General features: G+C 39.7%; 2 pseudogenes; one reads left to right on the top strand and one right to left on the bottom strand.

Annotated features, from left to right (window-relative positions):
* Positions 1–7803: 7803 nt before the first annotated feature.
* On the top strand, positions 7804–11616 carry LOC101130411 (ras-related protein Rab-28-like; annotated as a pseudogene).
* A 4102-nt stretch (positions 11617–15718) lies between these two features.
* LOC129526432 (recombining binding protein suppressor of hairless-like) lies at positions 15719–17243 on the bottom strand (annotated as a pseudogene).
* Positions 17244–24339: the final 7096 nt, after the last annotated feature.

Here is a 24339-nt window from a genome sequence, read left to right as displayed (position 1 = left end):
TAGGACTAAATAGTCATTAGCGGAATCACACTGAATCCTTGCTAGATCATGCTAGGCCATGAGTGCAGGACTTACATATTGAGAAATAAAGAGAATCCTAAGCCCCCCACTTGACTGAACAGACTTCCTCTTGGTCAAAGGGACCAGAGGTTTTTAAGGTTTCTCTAGAGAATGGCTAACGACCATTAGGCTTTCTTCCCTTAAGGGTGAAGGCAGAAACCAGCCCTTTCAAAAGTCTTGCCCAGTGATCTCAACCAACTGCCTGACACTTGTCCTCCCTCTTGCAGCTTTAACACAGAAACTGACCAGCATTCCTTCCCAATAAGAGACCACCCACCACAGCATGGCTCTGGCCCGTCTACAAAGGCTGTGTACTAAGCGCCTTCGTATCCTCCACTTCACCTTTTGATGTACAAGGCCTAACTGAAATACATTTAAATGCTGTGTCTCCACCCCAAAGTGAACATGGGACACATGTTACATACATGTTAGCCTTTCTTATTCCTCCCTCCCTGGAAACACTTATTTTCTGCTCAGTTCAGAGGTTCAGAGTTTCTGCGTCCTGCCTGCGGGTTGTGGTAACCTGCTTTAGAAATATAGCCCTCTTCCCAAATGAATGAACCATGATTCTTCAAGTGGACAGAATGATTTATGGACTTCCATAAGCATGTGCATGGTGGGCTCACAGTACACATTTCTGGAATCACTGAGCAAATGCTATCGACAAACTATTTTTTCAGATTAATATTATGTCATGGAGACATCTCAATTCATCAAGGTGGCTGGCTAAGATAACACCACCCAACTTTTGTAATTAGAAACACCTAGAGACACTAGATAATACATAACAATTCTCCTTTCCATTCTCTGTATTTAGTGTTTGGGGTGTTGATAGCATTGCAGATATCAGAGATAAAGCCTTTGACGTTTGTGATATAATGAATGGGAATAGAGATGCCTGCACCCAGCCAGCACATAGAAAATAGGGCACATTCAAACAGTAGACTGATTTTTTTAAAGAGAGAAAGGATAGGGAACTTTGCTCTTCTGTAGGTGAAAACAAATTTCTCCTTAGAAATAAAGCACTATACTTATTTCTTGCAGGTATTTAGAGACTAAATATACATAATCAGCTTTGTAAGTACTTAAAATGCTTAAAATAATACATTATTATAAAGTAAGAAGTAATAATAAAATTCACCTTTATGCATATAAAAAGCCTCAATACATATGATGTAAAAGTTGACAAAATCATGATAAGTGAACAGATATTCCAGAGAGGCAGTTTAAAATACCTCTCTCACTGTGGGGAGAGGACAAGTTATTTAATGGACGTAGTTTCTGTGTCACAAGATGAAAAAGTTGTGGAGACTGGTTGGGTTCTGGATGTGAATACACTTAACACTACTGAACTGTATTTAAAAATGGTTAAAATTGTCATTTTATGTTGTATTTTGCCACAGTTAAATAATACTTCCCTCAGATACTGGTTGAGCAATAAACCAAAAACAAAATCTAAAAATAAGGATATTTGAAAACACTATTTATGAAAATTTTATGAAAAGGGTATTAACAGACCATAATACTCAAAAATGACAAAAAATGCTTTCCTTTCAAGTTGATATGAAACACTTATAAAAATTGCAGTGTACTAGGCCACAGCAAGTATTAATAAATAATAATCATTGGGCCAGGTGCAGTGGCTCATGCCTGTAATCCCAGAACTTTGGGAGGCCTAGGTGGTCAGATCACGAGGTCAGGAAATCGAGACCATCCTGGCCAACATGGTGAAACCCTGTCTCTACTAAAAATACAAAAATTAGCTGGGTGTGGTGACACGTGCCTGTAATCCCAGCTACTCGGGAGGCTGAGGCAGGAGAATTGCTTGAACCCAGGAGGCAGAGGTTGCAGTGAGCTGAGATGGCGCCATTGCACTCCAGCCTGGCAATAGAGTGAGACTCCGTCTCAAAAAAAAAAAGTAATAATAATAATATGATCATATTCTTAGAACACAATTTGACAACGTAGATTTTGTTAACCAGAAGATCACAATATACTATACTTTGCGAAATTTAAAAATACATTTGAAATAAGAAAATGAAGTTATGTTTAGAACAGAATGGCAATAAAAACACTACATATCAAAGCTTGTATATGTTTGGTGCAACTAAAGCATTCTTTAGAAGGTGGTTTGTATTTGTAAATATATTTATTAGTAAAGAGAAAGCCTAAAAAAAAAATCAGTGGGGTAGGTAACTCCATCAGAAGGGAGACTCCTTACATAAGACTACTTACATGACTACAGAGTTATATAAGAAAGACAAACAGCTCAAAATGTAGAAATAGCCAAATTATAAGGGAACCCAGTGCATGAGATCTTCTGCTTCAGGTCCATTGGGAAAGAATGGGCAACTCTAAATATTAATGGTACTGGGACATTAGTTACAGATGAGAAAAAATATAAAATTTGACCCCTACCTGTCACTGGACACGAAAAAACAAATGTAAGTTCTAATGAGTTAAAATAAAAAATAAAAAACTTTAAAATTCAGAAAATATGAAGAAATAGTTTATACCTTCCAGTGGACAAGGATTTCATACCCAAAACACAAAACTATGAAGTAAAACATTGGTTCATTTTACAACAATAATATTAACATTTTAGTTTATCAAAAGACTATAAAAAGGGAATAGAAGCCATTAGCAGAAAGAAGATGATTTGCAACACCTATGAAAAAGGAGTAGTGTTTATGGAATATGAAGAATTTATACAAATCAGAAGAGAAACGAATACAAAACTGTACAAAGGAAACATATAACCTGGCGTTTCATAAAGAAAATCACATTACTTATAAGCAAGAAAGATGCTCCACCTCCACATGTGGAAGTCAAGAACAACTGAAGTTCAGCAGAACACCCTGAAGTCAAGATTTTGTCGTGTGTGTGTGAGTGTGTGTATATTTTTTATGTTCTGAGTCTGCATATTTTATTGTATACTTTATGGACATTTTCCCATGTCATTAAGTTAAGAGAAAAGCATTGATGACTCATTCAGCATATATTTAGCGAGTTGTTACCATGTGCAGTATAGTTTTCTAATTACTGGAGCTAGATGAATGAACAAAATAAAAACAAAAATCTCTGCCTTCATGAAGATTCTGTTCTGGGAAAGGCAGACCATAAACAAGAAAAATATAGTATATTAGACAGTGATGAGTGTTAAGAAGCAAAGTAAAATAGAAGGCTAAAAAGCATTGGTCGGGGGAGTGAAAATTTTGAAGTTCAATATGTGAGTAAAGTTCTAACTTGAATCAGCCATACATAGGAATATTGTACAATTCAATCATCTCTCCATGGTTCAATATTTAGGTATTTCTATACTTTGACATAATAAAAGAAAGTGAAAACACTGTCACATGTCTTTGCCAGTGTCTCCAATTATTACCTTAGAAAGGTTTTTTTATTTAATCTTTTTTATTTTTTTCTTGAGACAGTCTTACTCTTGTCGACCAGTCTGTAATGCAGTGGCATGATCTGAAGGAAGTCGCCAATGACAATAAGACAGTTCACTCAAATGTTACCTCTAGAGGCAGACAGTAATTCCTGCCACCAATATATTTAAAAATCCTAAATTTATTGTTAAAGATCTGGTAATGGTTAGTACAGTAACAGAGATGGAAGGGGAAAGAAACATATCAATGAGAAGAGATGTTTTTCTATAAACAATATAGACAAAGAATCAAATGTTCTGTTACATTAGATATCACAGCGACTCATGTGATCTCAATGTATGGTTCTATATGGAAAGAGCAGCTGATTTCGGAAAACACATCCCCCCAAAAAGCTGTCTAAAGCAGTAGAAAGGAAATCTTTGAGCCACCAAGTTGTAAACTGAAGAGCTCCCCAAAGGCTCATGACATATGATACTGTATCTGGTCCTAAGTCCAGCAGCTTGCCACCTAAAAGCCGGAGTCAAGAGACATGGATGGGTGGAAGGAAAAAATGGTTTTAATCAAGGTGTGAGAGTGGCAGGAAGGAAGATAGAGTGGATGACTGAAGTATATTTTTAAAACTGAGGTCCTTAGTTACAATACCGTTGAGAGTGTGGGGGAATAAGGCTGGAGGGATGACCAGTTTCAAAGGAGGCTGCTCACAGGGTTTCCTATGTGAGTGCTACAATCTGCAGTTATGTAACTTGGAGGATTAAGTGGGGCTGGAAACAGGAGGATTTATTGAATGTCTGTTTTAGTGTTTTAGGAGTGGTTGAACACGACCCCACATGTCCATTTCTGTATAAAGGACAAAATGTTCATTTTCCATAGAGGATAAAACAGAGAGTCTCTGGACTGGAGACCACTGAGACCAATTGAGGAAAGGGTACAATATTGAAAACAAAGCACACACTGAAAATTGAGATTCCCAGCTTTTCTCATTTCCAGCTTTTAGGATGCTGACAACAGGGCTTCCTTCCTCCAAAAAGAGAAATAAATCAATAAATATTCATCTGTGGGGATTAGACCAGGTCAGTAAAGATAAGCCAAAAAATCCTGACATTGGTCTGGCACAGTGGCTCACGCCTATAATCCCAGCACTTTGGGAGGCTGAAGCGGGCGGATCACGAGGTCAAGCGATCGAGACCATCCTGGCCAACATGGTGAAACACCGTCTCTACTAAAAATACAATAATTAGTTGGGCATAGTGGCACGTGCCTGTAGTCCTAGCTACTCGGGAGGCTGAGGCAGGAGAATCACTTGAACCCGGGAGGTGAAGGTTGCAGTGAGCCGAGATCGCGCCACTGCACTCCAGCCTGGTGACTGAGCGAGACTCTGTTTCAAAAAAAAAAAAAAAAATCCTGACATTAGGCATTTCCGCCAAAAATAGATCTAACAGCAAAATAATGGTCCTAGTGGTGAGTTTCTAACACTAAATAACTAGAGGGATTTCAGGGCAAGCATGTGGGGCTTTGACTAGTAAGTAAAGACTAGTAAGTAAATCCTGGATTTAAATCACAATGTGAGTTCTGGAGATCTCACAGTGTGAGTTCTGGAGAGCTCTGAGCAGTGGAGAGATGGAACGGGCTTCATGGGAGACTCATCCAGCCAGGAAAGAGAACTTTAGAAGGTTGAGCCTGAAAGCAGGGAGCTCACTGAGGAGGTGAGAGGGGTTGGGGGTCGGGGCGGCAGGGGGGAGGGAGGGGAGGTTGGCATTCCGTCCACGGGGCTCCTGGGTTTTTCTGAACCTAGAGACTTCCTAAAATATTTGGTATTCCTGGGATTAATGTCTATTACCTATTTTCTGAATGGCATGCTTTGTAGTTCTTCTTATAGGAAAGTTCTTGTTCATTATAAGACAATTACGAACTTTCTGAAACTCTAAAGAAAGCTGAATGTTGCAAAGTAAGCTCACGGCTGAAAATACTCTTCCATTTTCAACAACCTTGTTATAAAACTCAGCAAAGAGAAGACTCTTAGTGAACACACAAAGGGGACCTGAATCAGGAGAAGCTCAGACTCTCCCAGGAGCTCCGCTAAAGGGTTTACGTAAGTCTCAGAGGAGCTTCCACAAAATGGAGTTCTCCTAGAAACAATCACTGACTAGTTGTTTTCTCTTAAAATATCAATTTCCTAACAGTAAGAGAAAAATTAAAACACATTTAAATTATATAGAGTTTATTTGAGCATTTGGAGATTCTTTTTGTTTTCTTTTTTCTTTTCTTGTTTTCTTTCTTTTGAAACAGAGTTTCCCTCTTGTTTTCCAGGCTGGATTGCAACGGGTCCATCTCGGCTCACTGCAATTTCTGCCTCCTGGGTTCAAGCAATTCTCCTGCCTCAGCCTCCCGAGTAGCTGGGATTACAGGTGCCTGCCACCACGCCTGGCTAATTTTTGTATTTTTCGTAGAGATGGGGGTTCACCATATTGAACAGGCTGATCTCGAACTCCTGACTTCAGGTGATCCACCCGCCTCGGACTCCCAAAGTGCTGGGAATACAGGTGTGAGCCACCACATCCAGCCCATTTGCTCTAGCAGATTATTCTCTACTCATGTAAGGGTGGAAAGTATATGTCGTTTGTTTACTGTGACTCTTCCAGTTTCTTTTTTACAGAGAACCCACAAAGCTAGAAGATGGCTACTATATGAATTATGTGGGCTCTCCAGAGTTGCAAGTAACTATACCACAAGAAATTGAAATGCATGCTTTTCATTTAAATTGTCAAATTTCTTGCCTTAAAGTTGTTCAGCATACCTATTATTATAATCCTTGTAGTATCTCTAGGGTCTATAATAATGTCCCATTTTATATTCTTGATATTGGTGATGTTTTCCTTTTGCTAGATGTTTTGCAGTTTTTAATAATCTTTTCAAAGCATCAGCTTTTGGCAGCACAGATTTTATTATTGGTCTGTGTTCCATTTCATTGGTTTTCATTTTATTTTTAATTTTTTCTATTTACTTTTGATGCTTAATATTTTATTTTCAAATAGTTAAAATTTTATAAAAATCAAAGGTGCATATAAGGTTTTGACTTTAACAAATTAAAGCAAAATGAGATTTTTACAACTTCTTCAATGTTAATTTAGTAATAAAATGTTTTTTATTAGCCAAAATATTTCTGCTTTTTCCAAGATGAATGATTTCCCAATGAAGGAGTTTTGATTCTAAGAAATTGTTCTTGTCTCTTCTTGACTAAGATTTTTAAATGATGAAATGAAGCACCATTCTTTAAATGTCTCATGTAATATTTACTACAGACTGCTGATAATCTTTTAAAGCAGCTAAGGATGTTAAAATGCTGCCTTTGAGGTAACCAGCCACTTTACAGGAAATATGATACTATTTGGTGTTTTAAAAATGTTAAAATTAATTTCAGTCCTTGAAAATATGTATATAGATACGTATATAATTTACATGAGAAAATAGCCTTGGTATTTCAAGAGGAAATAAAAATTGTTGTGCCAAACTGTGCTGGGTTTATTATCTATATTCGAGTTATGAATTCATATTATTAAGGTCTTTTAATTCAAGAGATGAAGAAATAGTTTAAATATTTCACTCCAAGTGAATGGTCTGTCTCTTAGATGATTAAAGAAACAGAATAGTTCTTCTCTACTTTTTATCATAGTGACTAATACTAGCAAAGCACTTCAGTCCTTCTCTAGGAAAATCACCTTGTTTTTCTACATGATTTGTCTCTCAGTTACGCACATGTTCTATTTCCTGGGCAGGGGTGGAAGGGGAGTTGCTCTGGAGACTCTCTGGTCTCACGGCAGACCCTGTGAGCAAGAAATAAACTTAGAGGAGGCCAGCCACTGAGACTTGGAGGGTTTATTTGCCATTACCGCACAGCCCATCTTATCCTGGAAAATGTACCACATGAACACAAATATAAAAAACAAGACATTTTGTATTTTAAAAATGTAACTCAAATTAAAAACAACAAGCTTTTATAACCTGATTTTAGTATAATCATTTTCAAATGTTACTGGAGATTGTGCCAGTGGCTGTAGTTGGGATGAGGGTCACAGCTGTGCTGCAGAAATATGACCTGGACCTTGGGTCAGGAGAAATCTTTGGCCCTAAGTCTCTTGGCCATCAGAGGCAACTGCAAAATCAAAGTGCACCAAATACACCCATTCCTGCTGCACTTTGTGATGAGCTATAGAAATTCAGAAAATGCCAGCCACCCAGGATGTTGGTTGGACTTTTGCCTTCAGAAGGTTTGCCCATCTGGGTCATCATAGAGGAGATGGTGGCTGGACCGAGGCTCTGATAATCTGCTCCTAATATTCATCTTTCTAGTGCAATGCCCATTCATCAGGACAAAGAGAGAAGGAGCCCTTTACTGCCTCTCCCTCCTGAGGGCCGCGGGCTGTTAGGGCTGGCCTCCGTCCTCGATGCAGTGTGCAGGTTATTGTGGATGATCATCTTGGTACTGGGCCTCTCCTGCCTGCTGGGTCAGGCTTGGTGGATAAAGAGACTGGCTCACCACTGCAAGAGTCTTCTGGGCTGACATATGGTGAGTGAGGCATTTGATGAGTGTAATTCTGGTCTGCGGGATTTATTGCCGTAAGTTGGTCAGTGCTGCCTGGTGGTGAAGTGAAGCCATCCTTTGATGGCTTCATCCATTGCAGACATGATATTCTATATCTTCTCTGGTGCTGACCCTCTTCATACCCTGCAACAAGTTCCAGAAGTGGAAACAGTAAAACATCTGCCTCTCTGTCACCACGTTTTTCTCTGTGATCATCTGAAAAGACTGTATGACATGAGCCTCTTCATCAGAGCTGAGCTGAGGCATGGAGACCTGTGAGGTCACCTCATTGTGCCCATCTTCCTATCATTAATGGGCAGGACTTTCTCATCTCCCTTTTCATCTTCCATGTCATCTTCAGTTTTCAGTGAGCCATCATTCCATCCTGCTGGCAAACACCCAGTAATGGAGGACATGGAGTTAGAAGAGTCAGTGCATGAACAGCAAGACCTTCCAGATGCATGAGCACAACGCAGCTCTCTGAACGGCACGATTTCCCAAAGGCACTTTGGGAAAACTTACCTGATTCTCCTCTTAGAAGAAACAGGTATCGGCCAGTTGGGATAGTGGTGGTGCTCCACGATGAGACTATCCCAAATGCTACATCAAGTTACACTGGAAACAGCTCCAGTGAAAGACTTTAGCTCCGTAAGGAGAATTTATTAGTGGGATACATAGCATGGTTCTTCCCTGGGAGTCTCTAACCTGGTCACCCCATTCGCACATTTAAAATTAGTTTACTAAAGACTGCGGGAATAAACCTCAGAAAACCAGTAGGTGCAGGAGAGGGGCTAAGGAAAGGGAATTAGTTAAGGGTAAAAGAAACAATCATTTGGACTCTCTCACACACATTCTATTTCCTGGTTTTATCTTTTTTGGTGATGAAATCAGTGATAGCTGAATAAGGCTCACAGCTGGAGGCTTGAAATTCTAGATAAGAAATTTCATGCCAATTTTAATACAACTGGATAGAAAAACTAACACCAGGTGCCTCAAGCTTCACCTACACACACACACACACACACACACACACACACACACACACACACGCACACACATCAACTAGCTTACAATCCTTGCAACTAAAGCAAATCCAATTGCAGACAGTGCTGAACTCACTGGAAAAGAGCTGGTGATTGTTTCTCCACTGGGTGTCAGAAAGAAGCAAATTTGCAGCCTTTGGGCTGGGCTGCTATTGGTTGATGGGTGTGGAGTCCCCTCCCAGGTCTCCTTTAGAAAAGCTTTGGATTCCAGGTATCACCTCGGACAGCATTTCTTCATAGAGGATGCTGTGGTTCCTTCTTACCTGATCACCTGTGGTAAGAAAGCCAAAGACTCCACCCTCTTCACCCCAGAACAGCCATAGAAATTCTCTGAGGCAGCAGGCTGACATTTCTAGTTAGCAGTTTCTTCTGCTTTGACTCAAGAAAGGTAAGTATTTCACTAGAGCTTATATTAGAAAATCTGGAGTTTGGGATTTTCTTGCTTTTCTTTCAGGGATGTGAGCACATACTACAGGAGAGCTGGCTTTGAAGCCTCTTAGGTTTGTTTTCGTACTCAGACCAAGCTGGGTCCCCTGAGCACTTTTGCATTGCTGGTAAGGAAGGCAAGCGCAAGCCTCTCTCTCACACACAGGTGGACTTCATTGTGATGCTATAGAAATCTCCTAAAGGATGCAGTGGCAGGACATACGCAGCGTAGTAACACTACCCTTCACATTGGTCATTTTGGTATAATTTCAAAACTCATACCAGTGTATTTAAGACATTTTATAGTTATCAAGCAAATTTTACACTTTAATGCTAATAAATAATTTGTCCTTCAAAGTCTTATGTATACATGGGATAGATTAAATATGTAAGAAAGCATGATATATGTATGCTGATCAACTATAATTAATCAGCACGTCTGACTAGACCTGAATATAGATAACCACTCATTTCAGTCATGAAGCTCCAGGTGGAGTAGAATTATGTGAAGAGCTTGCAGAAAAAGGATTTTGTTTGTTCAAATTCCTCTATTCAGCCAGATGCCAGCATTCATCTTGCATGCACGGTCTGGTCTTACTTTCATGGTTTTTGTCATGCCCTCCAGCCATCTTATCTGAGGGCACTCTGGTTTCTTCCACCCTCAAGGCACGGTCATGGAACCAGGTCAGGGCAAACTATAGCCTGCACATTCATAGCCATGTCTGTATCTGCATCATGGCCACCTTCACATGACACGAGTTAGGACACCTCTGCATTTCTGTAATAACAGATCTCCAAGAACCCTCATTTTCTGGGCTTATACAGGTTGTTTAATGTCCATCAAGTTAATTGAATGAAATCAACATTGACAACAGCCTTTGTCATCCATAGTGAGAGATAACTCAAGAGATACCATGTTTGATTTGGGTCCTTCCAGTTAAATTTCATTTTTACTTAAAAGCATGTGAAGGTACTGGTTCATTTAACAAAAGTATCATCAACTAGTTTCCCCTGATCTCTCCAGGGCACCCAGATCCCAGGGCAGGGTCCTGCTCCCTTCCTTCTCTCCCCACCTACGGAGGCGCTCTCCTTTCCTTCTCCCTCTGCCTGGGGAGCTAGCCTGAGCACCACACTGAACTCCATCAGACCCCAAGAAAGAAATCAAGAATGGCAGCTGAAATTTGTCATGCTTGAAGCAGCACCTCCTGGAAGACCTATGAGTTTTGCTCAAGAAACTTTTGGGAACCAATAAAACTAAACTATAGTGATGAATATATATACATATTTTTTGAGCGGGATAACATTGCCAGGAAACTTGAATGTTACTCTTCAAGTATGGGTTGTAGGGGGTGTGTACAATAGGCAGCAAGAAGGTGGATGCATTTATCTATGGATCACAGAGAATCCTCTTGTTACAAATTAGCAAAGCTTGGAGAATTTAAAAGATTGGTACGGCCAGGCGCGGTGGCTCATGTCTGTCATCCCAGCACTTTGGTAGGCCGAGGCGGGCGGATCACGAGGTCAGGAGATCGAGACCATTCTGGCGAACACGGTGAAACCCCGTCTCTACTAAAAATACAAAAAAAAAATTAGCCGGGCGTGGTGGCGGGGGCCTGTAGTCCCAGCTACTCGGGAGGCTGAGGCAGGAGAATGGCGTGAACCCCGGGAGGCGGAGCTTGCAGTGGGCCGAGATCGCGCCACTGCACTCCAGCCTGGGCGACAGCGAGACTCCATCTAAAAAAAAAAAAAAAAAGATGGGTACATTGTACTGAAGAAAGGGAGCGAAGAGTCAGAAGCTTTGCTACTGGTTGCCTTGGTGAGCAATAAAATTTATTTGGAGCACATGGAAACAGTACAACCTGAAAAACACTTAGGGTTTTGCCAGGAAAATGGTTTTAGTAGCCACTTGATCTCAGCCAAGACAGGAGACTGTCTTCCTGTATTTTCAGAAAGTTGCTAATGAAATCCTTGGACTCAAATTAAACAAAGCAGAAAAATAGAAGAGTCACAGAGGGTGGTGAAGGCAGGTATTGGAAACTACAACCAGGCCCCCAGAACGGTGACTCTTCCTACAAGCTCTATGTCTGCATCCGTGAGGGCATTTGTTTTTAACTAATAGTTCTGGCTGCACCTCACCTCTGCGTGGGCCTGAGCATGTTTGGAAACTTGTTTTGCACGCAGCCATCTCTGTAGTTCAGTTAACACTTTCCTTTAGCTCACTTCATCAAGTGTTGCCTCACAGGCCAAAGGCAGCTCCTTGGACTGGTAAGAATTCAATTTGGGGACCACAGTCTTTGAGTTCAAAATGGAAAGCTCATTCTCTGGAATTAGGCTGCTTCATCCAAAAAGAATACTGGCTCTCTTTGTATCCTCCCCTCTTTTCTCCTTCATGTAAATACACAAAATATTGAATGGCTGCATGAAAGATGAAAAGTGTCCGAGTCTTCCTCATCAGCCAGGATTTTGCTACAGCAGCTTCATTGTCCTACCCGAACTCATACATGGCAAATCATACTTCAGAATGCAAGCATTTAAACACAGAATACATTTTACCTACAGAAGGTCCTTTGCCATTTTGAGTGAAAATATATAAACCTATGTCTAACTGAAAATGCTTGAAATAAAGTTGTAATCAAATTTCTTTTATTTTTTTAAAAAGAGCCTAAATTGTTTACGTCATAGCTTGTAAAAATAGTATCAGATATTGTATTTTTACTATTGTATGATGGTCACTATGTACTATGTAACATTGAGGTTAAATAGCTTTATGAATTTTGATAAATGTTCCTCTGTAGCTCCACATGTAATTTCTCTTGCAAACTGTATAAGAATACTCATAGAATGAGTTATGACAGATCATTGGATCATTGTGGATCAGACCATACCTGATGTTCAGATATTTTTTCTTCCACAAATACATTTATTTAAATGACTTTTTAAAAGTGACATAAACTAATTGGGCACACTGTAATAATCTCAGGCACCACTGCCTGAGAACTGATGTTTCTGCTGCTTTTCCCTTATCTTGACCTATTCTTCATGGTTACATGATAGTCATATACAGTATATGCCCTTGTTCATCTATAATTCAAGTGTATTCCTTTCTCTGGGCTAACATGGTAATTATTTTCTTTCCATTTGTTTTCAGAAAACAAATTTTATTTCATTACAATGAACTGAGCATGTTTATTTATTTTAATAAGTTGTCCCTGTATAATTTTATTGTGCTACCTTTTTTATTATCCATGTCTTCAGAAAATATTATTTATGTAAGAAAGATACTCATAATACTGATGTATCATTATATTAATCTTATTTGTAATCCAATCATTTTCTTTTATATTTCTTAAATAAACTACACTAGAATTATGTCACAAGTAAAGTTTTGTAGATCACCATCTTCTTACTGTTACTTTGTAACTGGGGAATTCTGAAATAACAATATTATTGTAGCTTATATTATTTTTCTGTTAATCAAAGATACACTTAATTAATTAGAATTTTTTCCTTTTTGTACTCAGTTTCTACCACTCTTCTATTTTGCATTAGAGAGTTCTTAAAGAAAGCTGTTGATTGGATATAGTAAATAATTTAAAAATCAATGTTTAATATATGAAGTTTTTCTTACTAAAAAAAATCACCCAATTAAAAGTGGGCTAAAGATGGGAATGGACATTTTGCAGAAATAAATAAACCACAAATGACCCATAAATTTTTTTTTTTTTGAGACCGAGTGTCACTCTGTCACCCAGGCTGGAGTGCAGTGGCACAAGCTCGGCTTACTGCAACCTCCACTTCCCAGGTTCAAGCAATTCTCATGCCTCAGGCTCTCGAATAGCTAGGACTACAGGCACACACCACCACACCTGGCTAATTTTTGTTTTTGTTTTTGTTTTTAGTAGAGACAGGGGTTCCACCATGTCAGCCAGGCTGGTCTCGAACTGACCTCAAGTGATCCGCTGGCCTCAGCCTCCCAAAGTGCTGGGATTACAAGCGTGAGCCATCAGACCTGGCCGACCTATAGACTCTTTTTTTTTTCTTCTTATTCCTTGAAACTGCTCGTATTGCAAGTTTTTCATGGATGAAATATGGAATTGAGCAGATTCTTTTTTTCTACAAAATTATGGTATAAACTTGCTCAATTTTCTATCTTATTGCTAATACATCTTACAGGCACACAGTTTGTAAAGTAAACCCCTTAAGGGCTGAGTGCATAGAGTGTGCTGCAAGGTACAAGAAGTAAACTAAAAATGAGCATATAAACCTACATCTGGACCAACACGGTACTGAATGCTGGAGTCTGAGCAAAGAATGAGTGATGAAAACAGCAAAGCTGGAAAAAAATGCTACTAATAATAATTTCTGAAAAGTCTATTAATGAAAACTTTTTCAAAATAGCTCAGGAAACCAGAAAGACAATGTTCTGTATGGAAACACTGTAGGAAGTTACAGTTTTGCATTCATAAAGTACCGTGGCTCCTGTTTTATGGGACAGTAAAAGCTTACCACAATCTAGAGGTAGTTTTTACTCTAAGAAGGATGATTGTATTACTAGACTGTGCCGTATAATATTATGCATGTGGTTCTTGTACTAAATGTAGCCCAAAGAGTCTGCTGCAATTTCGAAGAATCCGAACAAAAGCATAACCGAAGTTCAGGAATGAAAGCAAGGTACAACTGCCGAGTTTCGCATGCAAGGCCAACGTACAACCCTGAATGCAACCAAATCTCAGCTGAAAGGAAAAGAAACATTTTCTGAGTTAGGAGACATGTGGAGATGCTCAGTACTGGAGAAGAGAAAACAAACAAAAAAGGCAGGGAAAAGAAAAATAAAAACACAAGTTACATTTGCATTTCATAATCTTACAACTATCTGTTTCCAAAGTACTGTCTTCCAGCTATTTTAGTTGATCATTTAATAAAAGCATCTTATGTTTTAAGATTACAATGATGTTCTGGCCTAGGCTGCCCCCTCCAACACCCTCAAAAAGTAAAGTTAATAAAACATGCTTTTGCTGAGATCGTCCTCATTCTACCATAAGGGCACCATCTCCCAACTGGTAGCAGTTGCTTCTCATGATATTTTTGTCACTTGCCAACAAGGCAGAAAATACTCTGCTGGATGAAATCACTGGGAACATTCCAAGTTCAAAATTAAATGTTTAACTTATACATAATACAAGTTATGTACAAGATCAGGAGCGGGGAAAAACCTGAACAAATCCTGGAACACACATAATGTATTTACGTTATGGGAAAAGGAGAGAGAACACTTCAAATATCAACATGTTCTGCGCTATTAACTCATTTATGGCAAAATGGCCACACCAAATTGCATGTGAATGTTAGAACCTCTTGGATAACCACTATAAATACTTTTTTTTAAAAAAAGGAAAATGCAGAAATAACTACCAACAGTGTCTGAGAAGAGAGACTAAGTTAACATACATTGCATGTGTTGCAGGCAAGGCAGAGGCAGCTTTTTAAAGCTTTTGCACAGACTTCACATAATCTTAAAAAAAAATGTAGGCCATCACAAGATTTGACTTGCTGAAATCCAAACAATTTTGACTCACGAAAAGTCGTAAGACTTCAGCTGGAAAAAAAGAAAAAAGATCTAGCCTCAGACCGAATAAAAACTTGGAAGAACATGATAATTAGATTAAACAAGCATGGCCAGGCTTGGAACCTGAATGTATTTTAAAGCAAAAGCTCAAAGGTGAGTGGGGAAGAGAACAACCTCTTTGGTGACAAGATGTACTATAATACCATGATGTAAAGAAGGATATGGTGAATATGTGAAAATGTACCTTTTACTAAAGCTTATACAATATACAAGTTACTTGGTCCATAAAAACTATGTTAGATTTATGTCTTCTAGTTTGTTCAACTTGTATTCCAGCCACATTATTTACTTCTTGCCCACTTAAACAAAACCAAACAAAAACCAACCAACCAACCAACCAACCAACCAACCAACAAAACAGCTGAAAAAATTAATTTCCAGTAGTTTGTACATTTTGATGTTTTTTTTTGTTTTACTGTGTCTTCTGCATTTCAAATCAGCACTTGCAGATAGATAGTGGGGTTTTAGAATAGTATCACCTGGTATGAAAAGTTTTCCCAATAAACCACAAAAGACTGTTCATTTTTTTCTCCTTTTTTGTCAACTTTTTGCTGCACTCAAGTCCGTTTAAGTCTTAGCAAAAAGACGGTAGTTAGGATACCACTGTTGGTGTAGATGATGTGACACTGGTTGAACTTGTGCTGGCGTTTGTGTAAATTCCATCGCTGTTTGTGTTTAATTCATTAGGGGGCACGTGGCTTGAACTGGCTTGAAGGATTGCGCCTGCTACACTGCAATGTGGCCGCGGCCCTGCTTCTGGTGTGTAGGTAAAGGTAAGGCTGGTGGAATATATGATTCCATCATTTCGGACCAAAGTTACTGAAACCTGGACTGGTTGCTGGACCTATCTCCAACCTTCTCAGAATGCAGAAACGTCTGGGACAACACGGAGCATACTCTCTCCACACCTGTACATAGCTTCAGCTTCTACATCCCCAAACCACACTTGCAAATTTGGAGTGAAATTCTGTCCTGTAAGTTCAAGCATTGCTTCGTCCCCACCGCCATTCGACTTAAGGCTCTCTACGACAGGCGTAGGCATGACCAGGGCAAGGACAGGGCCCATTCTCTCGTAAAATGTATACTTCCCCTTATGTGTGCTAATGATTGCCCAGGAAGCACCATCATTTATCATCTTTTTATTTGGTTCTGTTGGGCATGGAGTGGCCTGAAATTGAATTATTCTTTCTTGAGAAAGGCATAAGTACTTTCTTTCTGTATCCTCAAGGTCAAATGCACATTTATGGAGTTGTGACACAGGATCATCTGCATCCAATAATGTGGTCTGCTTATCAACTTTCCTAATTATCAATCTTGGGAGTGCCATGCCAGTAACTGAGCACACAAGTTTGACTGTTTGTCCATAATGAATGTAGCCATCTCAGACTGTGAATTCTTCTCCTTCTGATCCATCATCATCCAAGAATAATGTAAAATGCTCCCCATTGCTGTGAACTAGCATGAAAATTACCTCTTTCTACGTGCAAGTATCTGGTACTAACTGTCTGGGATAGTAGTCGATTAAACAGAGCCACCTTTGTTCCTGAGGCAATGCATAAGTCAGCATTTTTCAATGACTGCTTCTTTTTGGAAGGTTTGGACGACTTGCTGAGGAACACACCAATGTCATCACCGTTGCCATAGAACACCTTTACAGACAACATGAAGTGCTTTTGCTTGTCTAAATCAGATATGTACAATGTTTTGGCTGTGCAATAGTTCTTTCCTTCCAAGTTTAGCTGCTGCATTTCTTGGTCACTATTTCCTATCCCAATAAATGCACATGGTTGAGACCCTTGTTCAGAACAACCATCGCATTTCATTTGTTATTTTATTTTCTTCCATCCACTGCCCATAAGATATACACAAGGGGGAGGGCAAAAAAACCTTTTTTCATTTCCATATGACTTCTGTACAACTTTTGCATGAAGGGTAAGTACTATTTGATCCCCTTACCCTTTTAAATAATTTCACATAGCTTCCCTAGTAAGTCGTTTAAATGGAGACCACTTACCAAATTTCCTTTTAATCCATGCCATGGTACCTCAAGAACATGTTAAGGTAAGTAACAGCTTGGAACATTTCAATGCACCTCAAAACACCTCAGCCAGTGTATCTGTATCATTCTCCTTCGTTCTGAAATAATAATGTTTCCAAAGAACTATAATGCTTCCATTTGAATGATAGTCTTATCATTTCAATGACGTTCCACAGGCTGTACAGGAAGCATGGCAGCATCTACTTCTGGGGAGTCTTCAGGAGGCTTTTACTCATGGCAGACAGCAAAGCAGGAGCAAGTAACTTACATCCCCATAAACTCTTAAATGATTAGTAATCACAGACCATGATAACATACTAATTTTTATGTACTGGAACAACTAAAATTAAGAAGTCTGATAAGAGAAAGAAAATCCAACATTACATGCCTCTGAATATGATTCAGTAGGAAGCACACTGCACCACCTTTGAAGTATTCTTGCCAAAAGAATATAAAACTAAAAGAACTTAAATCAACCTCTTGTTCTAACTATCAGTTTACATGTGTTAAATTATACCATAAGGCTGCACTAAGCCAAACACAAAATGTGGGAAATTCTACAGGCGATTGACCTAGTTTTTTCTGCAAATACATGGAGTCAGGTGGGAAGAAGATATTGTGATCAATTAAAACTGTTTAAGTTAAAGAAAGAGGAAAGAAACATGAAAAGTGGCTTAACAGTCAAAGATAGGTTTATTTTGGAGAATAAACCTGAGAGGGTCTTCTGGCTGATTTCGGTCAGGAACACTCTCTCTTCCAGAGTAAGAGTATTTATTGGTGAGAGAGCGTATCACGGGCTTGGAATGTTTCTGTATGGGGGAGAAGCTCATGGCGGCGTTGGAATGTCTATGGTCAGAGGGGAGGTTTTCTTGGGGCTGACATCTCTCCAGCTGGAGGGGAGGTTATCTGGGGGCTGGCATGTCTCTGGTCAGGGAGGGGTTTATCCTATGGTTGAAATGTTTCTGGATGGACATGTCATTTGTGGTTTATGGTCATGCTGACCTTAGCCATTAGGCTGATGCCCTTTGGATTTAGGTGGTTTTTAGGTGGATCAAGGGGAACTTTAGAATGGTGGTACTTGTCCATAATGGCGATGCTCCTGCTCTGTCAAAAACCTCTGTCAACCAAATGCAGTGTTCATGGACTTGTTTGTATTCTCACTGAAAAAGAGATCTGTGAGACAATCATGAAAATCTGAACACCAAACATTAGATGATATTAAGGAATTACTGTTAATTTATTTAGTTGTGTTAATGGTACTACTATTATGTATTTTAAAAGTCCTTTCCCTTAAAGATACATAGCTATATATTTAAAAATGATATAATATGATGTCTGGGGTTTGTGCTAAAATTATGCTTGAGTGTGTTTTTGTGGGAGATATATGTATGAAATTTTAAGATTACTCCATATATTTATAATTATTGAAGTAGAGTGTAAGGAATACATTGGGTTTTATTACTTTTGTCTCTACTTCCATGTATGTTTGAAAATTTTCATAATAAAAATCGTAAATAAAAGTCTAATAAAAATCATAGTTTTAAAAATTAGGATGAAAAATCATAAATAACAAATAAGATCTAATAAAAATATTGTATAGTGTCATAGTGTAAAAGTATTTTATGAAGACATATTGGTAATTATATTTTAAAACTCCATAAATTGAAAAGTTCAACAACCATACTGTAACCTCCTGATGGGATCTTCCCGCCTGCTGCACAAAAAAAATCAATTCACAGAGACCAGGGCATTGCAGTAAAGGAAGAATTTAATTGATGCGAAGCCAGCCACACCACACAGGAGGTGGAGTTATTAAATCAAACTCATCAAAAGCTTGTAGGTTAGGGTTCTTTCAAAGGTAATTTGGGGGAACTGATGAGGGTGGCTAGGCAATGGATGCTTTCTGCTGATTGTTTGGGGGGTGCAATCTTAACGTGGGAAAAGATCCTGCTCTGTGCTGAATGGCTTCTGCTTCTGCATGGGGCCACATGAGCAGTTGGTGGGTTCAGAAGGCACCATAATTGGTGCCAAACACGCAAAATATCTGAAAGGCTATCTCAAAAGGCCAATCTTGGGTTCTACAGTAGTGATGTTATCTGCAGGAGTAATTGGAAAAGTCGCATATATCGTGACCTCTGGAATAATGGCTGGCAGTCTTTTATGTCTACACCTTTGCAGAATTCAGGCTCTTCTCCTAGCCTGGTGCTCTCTCATTAGCTTTATAAAGGTGACTGAGTTTTGGAGAAGGAATATTATCATTTAAACTGTAAACTACATGTCTCCCAAAGCTAGCCCATCCTAAGCCTGGTAATAATTAAGGCAACATGAAGGTAAAATATAAGAGGAAAGTTGGCTATATTAGATCTTCCCCACTGCCATAATTTTCTCACTGTTATAATTATTGCAAATGCAGTTTCAATATGAGTTGTTTTTCAATTCAACCTCTGGCTTTCTAACTAAAAATGATTAGTTAAACACATGTGCATCTTCTTCCTATTCTACCAACATCCTATTGAAATGACCATGTGATGGACAAAAGAGAAGATATGTGTCCATGCTGAGAACAGGATGCAAAACCTTCAGCAGACTAGAGGGCAGGAGATGGGAACACACTGGGATGTGTAGCCCGAACGATGCAAAGAACAGAGTTGAGGGTGAGATGGAAACCCCTCACAAAAGAAAGACACAAACCTAGAATCCCAGGCACGCCTCACAAGCAACTGCAGTGCTATTAAAGGGCTGTTTATGGATCAGCTGGGCCAGTCAGCTTCCCTTCCTCCCATCCTGCAACTCCTGGCAGTAGCTGGCAGCAGTTATTTAAAAGAGACCAGCCAAGCCGGTTCCTGAGTGAGTCCAACCACAGTCAGCCCAGGGCCAGCCTCATGGCTCCCAATCTATGGTACTGAGGGTCATGTTCATTAATTACTTTTCCAATGGAACAATAATTGCCTTTAGTAAACTACAGGAGCATAAGTAGAAACGACATTGTAGTAAATGTCTCATATCATTACTTCTGCCAGAAATACCTCTGCCCTTGTATTTTCAAAAGATATTTGCTGCATCCTTTTCTGAAATATATTTTTATAATCTCAATTCCTTCAAAACCTAACTTTATTTTATTTTATTTTATTTATTTATTTATTTATTTATTTATTTATTTATTTATTTATTTATTTATTTGAGACAGAGTCTCGTTCTGTCACCCAGGCTGGAGTGCAATGGTGCGATCTCTGCTCACTGCAACCTCCGCCTCCCAGGTTCAAGCGATTCTCCTGCCTCAGCCTCCTGAGTAAGCTGGGATTACAGGCACCTGCCACCACACCCAGCTAATTTTGGTATTTTTAGTAGAGACGGGGTTTCACTATGTTGGCCAGGCTGGTCTCGAACTCCTGACCTCAGGTGATCCACCAGCCTCGGCCTCCCACAGTGCTGGGATTACAGGCGTGAGCCACCTCGCCTGACCCAAAAACCTAACTGTAATTATTTCCCTAGCCACTATACTGATCATTTTATTTAGTGCTTTTTTTACACCATTACATATACATATAAGGAAAACTGGCATCTTTTACATATTTATTTAATTTTATCCTGTTTTCCTCTAAAAACTGTTAAGGCAACTTCCAAAATATATTCTACATAATGAGATTAATAAACAAGCAAAGTAACTAAATCAGTAAGAAAATCTAGCTTGGATTGGTATGGGTTAAAAAATAAATACACAAAATATATCATGATATTTATTTGGTCTAATATAGGCTTCCCATGCCCCCCCCAACCGCCCCCAACCCCCTCCCCACCGCCCCCAACCCCCTCCCGAGAGGACAGGGATGCCCGGGTCCGAAGCCATGGCTGGGCAGCTGCCCTTGCGCCTGGGACTGCAGGGCTCCCTCCCCACCAGCTCAGAAGCGGCCAGGGCTCCCGCCGGCTCCACAAAGCGCGCGGCCCTGCGGCGCCTCCCCTGCTGCAGCCCGCATCTTGGCAGCAGCCTCTCCAGATGGGCCGCTACGGCCATCAACACAACCCAAACCGGTAATGTGGCTCAGCCAGTTCTGCGATCCCACCCAGGAACAGAAGGCAGCAAGAAAACCTCACTTTGATCCCCCTGTGATTCCATCTCCAACCTGACCAATCAGCACTCCCCACTTCCTGAGCCCCTGCCATATTATCCTTAAAAACTCTGATCCCCAAACGCTCGGGGAGACTGATTCGAGCAATAACAAAACTCCAGTCTCCCACCCAGCTGGCTGTGCAAGAATGACTCTTTCTCTTTTGCAATTCCCCTGTCTTGATAAATCAGCTCTGTCTAGGCAGGCGGCAAGGCGAACTTGTTGGGCGGTTGTGTATATATATTAATATATATGCACTCACACACACAAATATATGTAATATTTGCAACTGGAAGTAGAACACGACCTCCTAATACAGAGACGAGCTCCTGTAGCATCAGGAGTCAGCAGCTCCCTGCCAGGTGGAGCCTCCGTTGTGGTCATACTATTGAGGGGGGCCCCACCTGGATGCCAATCCCCACCCCTGATTCAGCCATTTCGCAGATATTTATTCAGATGTTCCAGGAACTATTCTAAGGGCATCAAGTGCTGTTCTTGTCACAGGCAAAGAAAGCCCCAAAGGGAAGGTGTCTCTTCCGGCGGTGCCTGCCCCACCTCCAAGCCTGGCACCTTTCGAAATTTATCTTAGGACATTTCCGACAGGTGTTGCTCTTCTTCAGCTTTGTCCTGGCATAATTTTGTCTCCCAGGAGGCTTCATTTTCTTCCTTCATTGATCCTACATGTGCTGTAGCTAACAGGAATTCCTCAGAGCTCGTAGCCTTTGGATAGTGTGGTTTCACGGTTGTCAACACTGATATGTTTATCTATACTTTGAGCTTCGTGTAGTTTTCATTAGGATTTTGTGAAATGCACAGGATGATGTAGGCTAGAATGGTAGGTTCGATTAGCTATGTTCCTTGATGATTTCACAGTAAGTTATATTTAAATAACCAAACTATTCAGATTTATGCTTCTATGATAAGAGATTTCAGTATTTTTGAATCAAACCATTTTAAGGGTATTTTTTTTAATGAAACACTTATTTACTTAAAATGATTACATAACTCTCCCCTTGCATGCCACATTTTAGGCAAAATTATTAGCATATTCCTAAAACCCAGCTTACTAAATTGCTTTTCTTGATAGCTTTTTTTTTTTAAGCCCAGGAAGAATTTCTAATTGGAAGCTTTAATTGTAGTGAGCTATGTACTAGCCAAGGAAGGCAATAAATTGAAAATATGCTGTTTAATTTTGTTGTTGTTTGTTTGGCTGGAGAACACTACAGTTTTATTTCTATTCATAAACCAGTGCTTCCCAACCAGGGCTGTTTTTGCCTCCAGGGAAGAAAATGTCTGGAGACATCTTGAGTTGACAAAACTGGGGGTTGCTGCTGGCACTTAGTGAGTACAGGCTGTGGATGCTGCTAAACATGCCATCGTGCACAGAACAGCCTGTACCCTCTCTTCTCCCCTGCAAGAAGAATTAAAAATTATCTGACTCAAAGGGTTAATACTGCTAAGATTAAGAAACCCTGCCATTGACCAATGGAAGTAAAAATTGTAAGGATTTATTATTTCAAATCTATACAGCTTTACCTCACGAGTTTTACTTTTTCTAATTCTCTTTAGGGAAGTTTCTCTTCCCTCTCATTTCCCAAACCAAGTTGTGATTTTTGGCGTGAACTACTCCACCCCACAGCCCAGCTTCTGTGCTTGAAGATGTTGTGGATATGGGCTCCATGCTTGTAGTGGCGAACTTCGAGGCCTGTCACATGTCCTGCTACCCCAGACCACTCCATCGCATGACCTGTGCATACACCTTACATCATTCCGAAATGCCCTTCACATATGCCCTCTTCCAGAATATAAAACATCTTCCTTGCGTAAATACTTCCAAGGAAAAGCTGGCCACACTCTGACTATGTAAACCCCTTGAAGTTTTGTTCTATGAAAAACATAAATGGTGGTTCAGCTGGCAGCATCCTCAGTAACACTCTTGATATTTTCTGTCCTCTAATTTTCTCCATGTGTTTGAGAGAACACACTTTGGGTTATCTAGGGCCTATGCCAAAGGAGGCATGTGGAAAAGTGTGACTCAGCCCTCCTCAACAAAAAATTACCTTTCAATTCAGGGCAGAAGCTTATGATATTAAAACTCATGTGGTTCCTCGAGAATCTCCTCAATGCACTTTCCTCGTGAGCCAGGGGTGAGGGTAACTGGCAAAGCAATCAGGTCTTGGCGCCAACAAAATCCCATTTCATCCCTGAAATACAAGGCCCATCAGGACGTGACATCTGTCTGTATTACTTCCTACTATATAATCCCCAGTAACTAGAACAAAGCAGTTAAACAATATTCAACAGTCAGAAATATAACTACCCTCCATTTTCTAGCTCTCTAATCAGTTAATATGTGCACATTTAAACTACATCACAGCATTGGATTTGTTCTATCTGTCTGTATGGATACAATTGTGCTGCTGACAATTTAGTCAAGTGTTTCATCTCTATGTAGACAACTGTCATGTAAGAATTAATGAGAATTTCCTAACATCGTGGTGGCAACTGGCAGCTATTGTTCTGAAAATTTCTAGCTCTGAAAAATTTTAGGCCAACATGTTTACAGTAATGTTTTAGTTTAAAGAGCTTGGAAATGGGGTTTCCTGGAATGTGTTGGAATAAACCATGTATTTTATTCCCAGTTTTGGGAGACATCTGCTTTCCTTACGTTCCCCAGGCTACCACCATCCAAAAGCAGAAAAGCCATTTAGGGAACCAAGAGTTTTAGTCAAGCTACTTAACTGTCATCAGAAATAAAGAAAACAAATCACCTCTACAGCCTTCTGGTTAATTTTTATAGGGTGGTTTGTCTTCATTCAGTGGAAAAGAATAATCTTAACTTCAGGTCATTGGCAAGTCAATAAAAGCTCTAAAGCTAAATTTTCACCAAAATCTCAGTTGAGATGAGTAATATTTAAGGATTATTTGGAAGAATAGGCTCCATTGATTTCTGTAATAACCAAAGATTTAATACTGGATTAATTCAAACCATCGTATAACTCCATACTCAAGCCATATTGTCTTGATTGCCCAAGAAATTGCTTTTAAGAAACTGTCATATATTTATTG

The sequence above is a fragment of the Gorilla gorilla genome, chromosome 14 (genome assembly GCF_029281585.2).
Source record: "Gorilla gorilla gorilla isolate KB3781 chromosome 14, NHGRI_mGorGor1-v2.1_pri, whole genome shotgun sequence".
Lineage (NCBI taxonomy): Eukaryota > Metazoa > Chordata > Mammalia > Primates > Hominidae > Gorilla > Gorilla gorilla.
The sequence above is the reverse complement of the archived record's forward strand: the minus strand, read 5'-3'. Positions and strand labels throughout refer to the sequence as shown.